Genomic DNA, 9,133 nt, shown 5'->3' on the forward strand with positions numbered 1-9,133 from the left:
CCAATCTGATATTGTTTAGACTATTAGAAAGCTAGTTGGCTAAAATCATCCAAGTACTGCCTGTCTCTACTGAGACATATCGTTATTATAGATACTTTAAAAAGGAATAGTTAATCTTTAAATATTTATTTATTATTCTTTATTTGCTTCTCATCTAGATTCGAAGTGATTCTAAAGTAGAATAAGACAGAATAAATTAAACTGCAAGAAGTAGAAAGTGACGAGTGCAAGACATAGCAAGTGAAAAGAATAACTGCAATGGCTATCCTGGATGAGGAAGGTGAACCAGTTATGCATTCACAAATTGTTCTCTCACACCAACACATTTTCCCAGTTTGGGAATCTATAAACCATATGGTGATGGTTAATGAACTCAATCTGTATAGTCTGGAGGACAGAAGGGAAAGTGGGGACATGATTGAAACATTTAAATATGTTAAAGGGTTAAATAAGGTTCAGGAGGGATGTGTTTTTAATAGGAAAGTAAACACAAGAACAAGGGGGCACTATCTGAGGTTAGTTGGGGGAAAGATCAGAAGTAACGTGAGAAAATATTATTTTACTGAAAGAGTAGTAGATGCTTGGAACAAACATCTAGCAGACATGGTTGGTAAATCCACAGTAACTGAATTTAAATATGCCTGGGATAAACATATTATTATTATTATTATTATTATTATTATTATTATTATTATTATTATTATTATTATTATGTCAGTACAACACAGCAAATGAGATCACTATGCTGGATTTCGTATTTCATCACCAGTCGGGCGCTTCCCAAGCACCTAGGACTGCGTGATGTAGAGGCAAATTATGTTTGCTGATCCCAGTAAAGCAGCCTTTTGCAATTTTCAAATGTCCACTGAGATCCTTTGGTACTGCGCCCAGCGTGCTAAGTACCACTGGGACCACTTTCACTGGCTTATGCCAGAATCGTTGCAGCTCGATTTTTAGATCTTCGTATTTCACTAATTTCTCTAGTAGTAGTAGTAGTAGTAATAATAATAATAATAATATTTGTTTGTTTGTTTATTTATTTATTTATTTATTCATTTATTCATTTATTCATTTATTCATTTATTCATTTATTCATTCATTCATTCATTTATTTATTTATTTGACTTGTATGCCACCCCTCTCCAAAGACTCGGAGCGGCTCTCAACAAAATACAAAGCACAAATCTAATATTAAAAACAATGATAAAAACCCATTATAAAACAGTCATACCATCTAATTATATCCATCCTAAGATAAAATACAGGAAATAGTATAAGGGCAGATTAGATGGACCATGAGATCTTTTTCTGCCATCAATATTCTATGTTTCTATGATGCTGATGGAATCTGAAACATATGGGGTTGCTGATTGTCCCTCTTATAGATGTTTGATTTGAGATAGTTTAGGAAATAGACTAAAGACCTGTCTCTTACACAAGAGGTTTTAGGAGGTTTATGTTGATGTTTTTAAATGTGCCTGTTTCCATACAGATATAGCAATAAGACTGCACAAGAAACCTTTTTTTAAAAAAAGTAGCATATCTATTTGAAATACCAATACACAAATCATCCATAAGATCATATTTTGAAAACCATTTCCATTAAATTCGAGATAATCTTGCTTTTAAGGGCAGTGGCAAAGCTAAGGATGTCTGGGGAAGTTTTAAAAATTAAATGATAGTTCTAACACTCAAGTCTTACAAGGCAGAGTTGAAAAAAGTAAATGGGTTTAGCCTTCCAAAGAGTTGATTAACATTTCAAGAGAGGCAAGAAACAGCTTGATCCATATACATGCTGTGCTGGTTCTTGTTGTATATAAATAGTATCTATGGAGGGCAATCCATGGCTTTTTGTTGATTTCCAAAAGTAGACTTTTTTTTTGCAGACTCTCAGTGCATATATATAGTATCTGCTTTATTCCATAAAAATTTAATAAGTAGGAGCAGAGAACTCTGCTGAGAGGTAATCCCTGTATTTAAAGACAGTGACAAAGTTAAGATTGTCTGGAGAAGCTTAACTACAGCTATCATGTAGCTAGAGGCTTGTGTGACCTTCTGGAATACATACTGGATAGGTACTGCAGTGGGAAAGGATAATGAAAAAAATTGTCTCATAGTTTGGAAGAGGTAAGCCTCTTACTGAAAAGTTATTTTGTAAGTATGTAACCTGCAACTTTCACCTGCCACTATTTTTCAACAAATTTGTTAGCATTAATCATAATATAAGGAGGTTTGGTTAGGGAAGAAAACATATGTAGTTGGATGAAAATGAGCTCCACTTTACAAATGTTCCTGTCAGACTTTTCTTGTTTTTTTTATTTATTTATTTATTTATTTATTTATTATTTAGATTTGTATGCCGCCCCTCTCCAAAGACTCGGGGCGGCTCACAACAAGATAGAACAAATCATAAATAATCCAAATAACTTTAAAATATTTAAAGATTTAAAAGAACCCCATATACTAACAGACACACACACAAGCATACCATGTATAAATTAAACATGCCCGGGGAAGGTGTTTCAATTCCCCCATGCCTGACGGCAAAGGTGGGTTTTAAGGAGTTTACGGAAGGCAGGAAGAGTAGGGGCAGTTCTAATCTCTGGGGGGAGTTGGTTCCAGAGACCCGGTGCCGCCACAGAGAAGGCTCTTCCCCTGGGGCCCGCCAACCGACATTGTTTAGTTGACGGGACCTGGAGAAGGCCCACTCTGTGGGACCTAATCGGTCGCTGGGATTCGTGCGGCAGGAGGCGGTCTCGGAGATATTCTGGTCCAGTGCCATGAAGGGCTTTAAAGGTCATAGCCAACACTTTGAATTGTGACCGGAAATTGATCAGCAGCCAATGCAGACTGCGGAGTGATGGTGAAACATGGGCATACCTGGGTAAGCCCATGACTGCTCTCGCAGCTGCATTCTGTAGACCTTTATGAGGACCACATGCCCCTTATGTCTCATTTTTGTCTATCAGTCCTCCAGCCCCTCCCCCCAAATGGCTATCTTTGCTGCAACTTCTTGCGTATGCATCCACAGTGGGTTGTTACCAGTTCGGCCTGATTCGGCGAACCAGTACTGGCGGAAGCGGGAGGTTCCGCCCACCTATCTGTGACACTTTTGCACATGTGCGGAAGCATCCCACGTAAACACAAGCACACACGCAATGGTAACAATGGGATTTAGAACCCACTGCTGGTTTGCATATATATATGACTTATAGTCAGTAATGTAGTGTGTGTTTAGACAGGTCCCTGCAGTTTCCTTGGCAAAATTTCACAAGTGGTTTGCCATTGTTTGCTTCTTAGGACTGAGAGAAAGTGACTGGTCCAAGGTTAAACAGCTGGCTTTATGTTTAACATTGGAGTCCACATGTATCTATTTACTATATTTATTTCACATAATGGAAGGGAATTGGTTCTTTTAAAGCATCTGAATTAGAATATTTTGAATCTCAGCACTTTTTAAAATCCAAAATTTATGGTCACCATTTTATTTTCAGTACCGCTAACCCCAGTAAATGGCTAACAAAATTTTTACTACCACTCTGTGGGTGTGGCTTATGCATTTTCTTTCAACATCTTTCAAGCACTGGGGTGGAGCTCCATTTTTGCTACCCCACTACGTCCCCCCCCCCCAATCCGGGCAGTTACCCACTCCTGGCTACCCCTCTATCTTAAAATGAGAAAAGCTAAGCTTTTTTTACTAGTTCATGTTAAATAATACATTCTAATGACAGGAGTAAGTAAATTAGAATACAGCAAGGGAATTAATTTATAAATATAAAAATCTATTAAATAAGCATTTAATTTCTTACAATACCACTTTTTTTCCATTTCTTTCACCCTAGGAATCAAAATACATATTTGCTTTTCTTTTTGTAAAAATACAGAGTAGCCAAGTAAAAGTCAAATCATATAAATTTCTATTTGACTTACAACATACCTTATTTACTGAACCTATTAACTGAGCCCAAGAAAATACACAACTGTGCATTATTATTATTATTATTATTATTATTATTATTATTATTTCTAAATGGATTGGTTTTAGTGGTACTGATATAAGGCTACTATGTCGTTACTTCGTTCCTCTGAGAGAGATGGGTGGTTAAAAAATTGAATAAATTAATGAGTGAGTGAATGAATGAATAATCCATCTATTTTTCCTACTTAGCCACTTTTGTTTTGTTTGGGGGGGGGGGTTGTGATACACTGAAAAGATTACCAAAAAAATATAATATGTTTAGACTCAGCCTCCCATAAAATTATTGATCAGGCCAGCTTTATTTCAGCCTTTAGCAACCAAGTCCCACACGAAGAATTTTAAAACTCTAGAAATCCAAATCCCCACCCTTATTACTACACTTTATGTCGATGCAATGTTTTTTTCTCCTAATGTAATATTTTTTTCATTGATTTTGGTCTATTTAAGTCCATTAAATCATAGAGCTGGAAGACACAATTCAGCTAGTGGTTAAAGAGACTTCCTGATAGCTGTTCACTAAAAACTTTTTCCTACTTTATTATTTTATATTGACACAAAGCCATTGGGGGAGGTTATCTGTTGGTTATCTGAAATATGGTAGCATCATCATTTATGGTCTATGGCATGAAAGACTACCCAAACATAAATGGTTTGTTCATTGAGATTTCTGGCTGGGTCCATGCTGTGCCATGACTTAGAACTCTCCTGAATGTATTTAATGGTGGAGGGACAGATGGAGTTTCTGGCCAACAGCACATTTGCCCAATTTTAGCTAGTCAGCCATGTTGCAATGTGCATAGCAAAATAAATCAGAAGCTTCATAAATGACTGCATTGTGTCAGATGCAGAATAATCACATGGATACCAGAGCTGGGTCGTATGGGTCACTTTTATTAATGTAATATTGTAGACCAGCAGAGCAAACCAAATGGTTGGAATTCCCTGTCAATAATATTTTTAGGCAATTATGGGCGAAGTTCCTTGCTGAGCAAGGAGATGTTCCTTTTGCTCTTCCCTTGTTCTCTGCCATGCATGTGGGAAGGCTCACCCCCAGTTCCCCATCTGAAGCACTGGCATTGGTGAGCACCAAGGGCATCCCCTCTCCATCACTCAGGCCACATGTGCCCAGAGCTTCTGGTGAGGGGCAGCCCATCACCTTCCAAAAACTGCCCTAAAAGAGAATACACAATTGCTACTAACACTCATTTCTGCCCCTTTCTGCCATCCCAGTGGCTAGAGGGACTTAAGCCAATTGACCTCACCAAATGAAGCTAAGCACAGCAAGACACCCCCTAACCTGTCCTGTCATTGCATCCCATTGCGGAGTACATTAAAAAATGACCACAACATCAAAGGTGCTGCAGCCATAAAAAATTCCTACACGGCCCCAAAGTTGACTAGTAGTCACACTGAAAGAAAGGGGAGGATTCTTGCCAAGGGGGCCACCAAAGAAGCAACAGGACGGCAGGGTGATGTGCCGGCCCTTTTATATTGGGCTCGCTGCCCCGACCCCCAGAACTCCACTGCCCATATGCTAGCTGCACAGGGCCTCCTGAGCAATCTTGCACATTTGTGTGAGATCACAATGGGGCCACAACGCAAATGCCAGCTCGCCACTGACTCGTCCAGTCTTGCAATTTTGCTGATTCAAATAACCTTTTATAAGTATAACAAAATATTTCTACAATATCATATGTTCTTTCACAGACTGCAGGGCAAGATGATGTTTTTCACAACAAAGTACAATGGAGAACTGGCAAAACCGCGCCCTTCTTCTTCCTTAGTTTCTGGGCATGCTCAGTCAACACTTCATTTTGATTGGCTGACTGAATCACTGGACAAGATTCATTGACTAACTATGTTCTGATTGGCTCTCCCAGTCAGGAACAAATCTCAACAAACCATAGCTTTGTACATTGCGATAGAAGTCATACCTTTCCCCTAATTGATCCACTGCAATGAGTTCTACTTAGAATGGCCTTTGAAAACCACTTGAAGCTGAAATGAGCCACAGCATTTTCTATCAGGTTTTGACTACCAGGAGCCTGTTTTGTCTATGCTTAAAGTTCTCCACTGGCTGTCAATAGGTTCCTTGGTGCAAACTGCTGCTTCTAAGCTATAAAATCCTATATTACTTGTCTCCTGGGGGCTCACTTTTTTCAGTGCATTCATCATAGAAAAAACTCTTGATTGTCCCGCATTTTCTGAGATGAAGGTAGATAACACCAGGAGAATGTTTCAAATGCTATTGCAGCAATATTTTAGAACAGCTTCCCTATGGATATTAATATAGCTTCTCGTTTGATAACCTTTTGAAAATCAGTGAAGTTTAGTCAATTCCAAAGGCTGCTGTAATGTGATGTAATGTCATGTTCTGTTTAACTATGGACTGTGATTGTGAACAATAGGATTACTGTTACTTAATTCTATTGTGGATTGTTTACACTGCATTAGTGAGTATGATTTGTTTTTATACTGCTTATCGTGGATATTTTAGGGTTTATAGTGTTCGTCATTGATGTTTTATTGTTTTACATGTTATCTTGTATTGCACTTGGTTTAATTGCTTTTTCTTCTAATATGTAAGGAGCATGAGTAATTTCAGCAGGTACAAATTCAGTATCGAATAAATAAATTTATTCCATTGCTTGGTGCATTTCAAAATAAAAATATCACCTATAGATAACCGTGTATCCTTTCCTTAAACTAATGCACTGAAAGAAAGCCCATCACATCTCTGAATAATTAGCTTCACCATCAAACTGCAATTTGTTTTGAAAAAGCAGCAAATGCCATTTTCTAGACCAGATATAAGTCCAGTTTCTAATATAGAAACTTATTGAGTGATTTATTTAGATCGCTAAGGATCTTTTGATTTTTGATCTGCCAAACATTTGCACTTGCTCCACATATATATGTAGAGAATGGTAGAGATGAATTTGGAGAAAGGATTAGAGCAGTAGCAGGTTCTAAAGCCTGTTGTCACCGGTTCACATGTGCACTTGCATCAGTGGAGGACTACCGTTCCCGGCACTACCGGAATGGGACAGGAGTGCGGAGTGTGTGCGCGTCTAGTACACACGCCTGCCCAGTGCAGGATTTGGCTTCTGTGCATGTGCACGATTTCTGGGGTTTTGGATTCTGTGCATGCGCAGAGGCAAAAAGGCCCACAAACTGGCAAGTAAAACAGCCACTCACTCCTGCTTCCCCCACTGCTCGCCTTGCCACACCAACCGCCCCTGCTCCCCTGCCACTCACCCTGCCACTCGTCCTGATATGCCACTCGCCCTTGCTCATCCTGCATCACTCGTCCCTGCTCTCCCTATGCTTGCTCTGCCATGCCACTCACCCCTGCTTGCCCGGCTGCTCACCCTGCTGTGCCATTTGCCCTTGCTTCCCCCACTGCTTCCCCTGCTGTGTCACTCACCCTTGCTCCCTCCACTGTTTTCCTGTGTGCTGCTCGCCCTTGCTCCCCCTGTCACTTGCCCTGCCATGCTGCTCACTCCTGATCCCCCCACTGCTTACCCTCCTGTGCCACTCGCCCTTGCTCTCCCCCACCGCTCACCCTACCATGCTGCTTGCACTTGCTCCCCTGCCGCTTGCCCTTCTGTGCAGCTTGCCCCTTCTCCCACCACTGCTTGCCCTGCCATGGTGCTCCCCCTTGCTCCCCCACCCCTTCCCTGCCGTGCTGCTCGCCCCTGTCCCCCATACTGCTTGCCCTGCCGCGGCCCTCACCCCTGCTTACCTTTCTCTGATGCTCACCTCCTGCAGGGGCCATGGCCTAGGGAGCAGGCCAGGTGGTCCCAACTCTGGCTGCTAGGCCTCCTGTGTTGCAGGCATCTCTCCTACGGGCCGGGAGATCAAAGAGCAGGGCACGCAGCCGGATCTGTGGCAGGCCACTTTTGCTCCCAGCCTCAGATTCTGCTCTAAGTGTGGCAGTGAGATTCGGCTGCTGCATGTGCAGTGCCCATATCTGTTCCAAGCAGAAAAAATTGCTGGTTTCTTGTCTTCCGCACACGTGCAGAAGCAAAAATTCAGTAATTTTTACCATTCTGGTTTGAGGCCCACCCGACTTGAATGCAATGCTTCTGCACATGCACCGAAGCATCCTGGGTGAGTGGGTGGAGCCTTCCCCCACCAGTGCTACTGCTTTGGAGAACTGGGCCGAATCAGGAACAACCCATCACTGCATCAGAGACTACTAGCAAAACATGAGCTCAGCTCAGGAAACAAAATATAGTAAGAAAGAAACTCAAGATTGCCTCTCTTTAATATCAGAGAGATGGAAGCTAAAGGTTGTCAGGATTTCAAACTTCTGTTACTACAGCCTATAATGACAAGATTGTGTTCCAGTATTTCAATGGCATTTCCTGCTAAATCCTATGTGAAAGAATTGTCATCAATCTTGAAAATGTGATAAACTCATGTTTTGCTAATCATCAGCGGTGGAAGTGATGTGCCGGTGCCTGGAGGCTGTTGGGGCCTGGATGGGTGTCAACAGACTCAAGCTCAACCCGGATAAAACGGAGTGGCTGTGGGTTCTGCCTCCCAAGGACAATCCCATTTGTCCGTCCATCACCCTGGGGGGGGAATTATTGACCCCCTCAGAGAGGGTCCGCAACTTGGGCGTCCTCCTCGATCCACAGCTCACATTAGAACAACATCTTTCAGCTGTGGCGAGGGGGGCGTTTGCCCAGGTTCGCCTGGTGCACCAGCTGCGGCCCTATCTGGACCGGGACTCATTGCTCACAGTCACTCATGCCCTCATCACCTCGAGGTTCGACTACTGTAATGCTCTCTACATGGGGCTACCTTTGAAAAGTGTTCGGAAACTTCAGATCGTGCAAAATGCAGCTGCGAGAGCAGTCATGGGCCTACCTAGGTATGCCCATGTTTCACCATCACTCCGCAGTCTGCATTGGTTGCCGATCAATTTCCGGTCACAATTCAAAGTGTTGGTTATGACCTTTAAAGCCCTTCATGGCATCGGACCAGAATATCTCCGAGACCGCCTCCTGCCGCACGAACCCCAGCGACCGATTAGGTCCCACAGAGTGGGCCTTCTCCGGGTCCCGTCAACTAAACAATGTCGGTTGGCGGGCCCCAGGGGAAGAGCCTTCTCTGTGGCGGCCCCGGCCCTCTGGAACCAACTCC

Source organism: Erythrolamprus reginae, chromosome 2 (genome assembly GCF_031021105.1).
Source record: "Erythrolamprus reginae isolate rEryReg1 chromosome 2, rEryReg1.hap1, whole genome shotgun sequence".
Lineage (NCBI taxonomy): Eukaryota > Metazoa > Chordata > Lepidosauria > Squamata > Dipsadidae > Erythrolamprus > Erythrolamprus reginae.